The sequence below is a fragment of the Galeopterus variegatus genome, unplaced genomic scaffold (genome assembly GCF_000696425.1).
Source record: "Galeopterus variegatus unplaced genomic scaffold, G_variegatus-3.0.2 Scaffold66070, whole genome shotgun sequence".
NCBI classification, from domain to species: domain Eukaryota; kingdom Metazoa; phylum Chordata; class Mammalia; order Dermoptera; family Cynocephalidae; genus Galeopterus; species Galeopterus variegatus.
Window position 1 is genome coordinate 1 of NW_007792181.1, and position 1,770 is coordinate 1,770.

The window sequence follows — 1,770 nt, forward strand, 5'->3', positions numbered from 1 at the left end:
TCACTATCATTGTCATCTGCCACGTGGACTCTGGCCAGTCCACCACCACTGGGCATCTCATGTTCAAGTGTGGGGGCATCGACAAGAGAACCATTGGGAAGTTGGAGAAAGAGACAACAGAGGTAAGGGGCCCTCTGAATCTGTGAGTGCAGGTTGGGGACAGGTCTTCCCTGTGCGTGGGTCTGGTGTAGAGTGCAGAAAGCAGGGCCAGTGGCCATCTAAGGTGCTGCTGCTGAGTCGGCTGCAGTAAACCATCTGCTCTCCACCCACACACCCACTCACTCACCCTCCCCAGATGGGCAAGGGCTCCTTCAAGTATGCCTGGGTGGCAGACAAAGGGAAGGCAGGAAGAGCATGGGATCACCATCAATATCTCCCTGTGGCAGTTTGAGACCAGCAAATACATCACCATCATCGATGTCCCAGGCCACCGGGACATCATCAGGAACATGATCAGAGGCACTTCCCAGGTAAGACAGTCCATGCCCCCAGGGGTCTCCCTGTGGAGGGAGGAAGCTCAGGCTTTGTTCTGAGCCTTGGGAAGGAAGGTGTCAGAGCCTGGGGAGGGTTTTCCTCACCTGTGTCAATCATCAATCCTGCATGTTAGGGAGGACAGAAGTGAGAGTCTCTGACTCTAATGCAGCTCAGAGAGACTGCTGCCTTGGGGCAGGACCAGTTTTCTAGACCCCCAGACTAGTAGATCACTTGGTCAGGGAAGAAGGAACTGAAAGCTCGTTTATGAACTTAGAAAAGAGTAACTGGGGAGCAGGACCCTGTGCACTGCAGCCAGGGCATTCTTAAATGTGCTGTGGTCATCTGTGAGTTCCTGGGGGGCTTCCTCAGCTCTGCAATGGGATTTGGGCCCACCCAGAGTTCCAGAAGCCCCAGCCTGTCCAACGCTCCCTCCCCAAATCCTTGGCGTCCATGTCCCACCCTGCAAACTGACTGGGCGGTGCTGGTTATGGTCAGCAGCATGGGCGAGTTCAAGGCAGGCATCTCCCAGCATGGGCAGCCCTGTGGGCATGTGCTGAAGGCCTCCACCGGGTGTGTAGCAGCTCATAGTGGCTGTCACCAAGGTGAACTCCATTGAACCCACCTGCAGTGCCTGTGCTTCCAAGAGGTCACCAAGGAAGTAAGCCGCTCTCTCAGGAAGATTGGCTGCAACCAGCCACCTTGGCCTTCATACCCGTGTTGATCTGCCATGGTGACAATGTGCTGAAGTCCAGTGCCATTTTGAGTGTGGTCCGGGGTGGGCACACAGCTCTGGGTGGGTAACAGGGACCGCACCCCAGTCTCACTCCTGCTCCACATCCTGCTGATGCCCTGGTTCAAGGCCTGGAAGGTGATGAGGTAGGAGGGAAATGCAGGGGGAGAGGGGTGGGGAGTGACTCTGCTGGCAGCTCTGGACTCCATCTTCCTCCATCCTCCCACCCTCTCACCTGGCCCACAAGCCTCAGGGGATGTATACAAGTCCTGCAAGATGTATACAAGATTGGAGGTGACTGAGGGCCATGGGGGCTGTGGGTAGACTTCTCAGTTAGGAATTAAGGAGCTAGAAATGAGCTGAAGCCTCACTATCAGGGTTCAAACCCTGACTCCACCTCTTCTCAGTAGGATAAACAGCAGAAGCTCCCTGTGCTTCCGACTGGTCCAGCACAAAGTATAATAGCCAATGATCCATCTCGTGATTTCTACTAATTCTGACTGGGCCTTTGTCCTTGAACCCAGAACCACAGGACCTCCCAAGAAGCCAGTTCTCCCTGTGTGTCT

The 1,770-nt window shown here is 55.0% G+C and overlaps 1 pseudogene; it reads left to right on the forward strand.

Annotated features, from left to right (window-relative positions):
- The first annotated feature begins 8 nt into the window (after positions 1 to 8).
- Positions 9 to 1,462, forward strand: LOC103584574 (annotated as a pseudogene).
- The last annotated feature ends 308 nt before the right edge of the window (positions 1,463 to 1,770 follow it).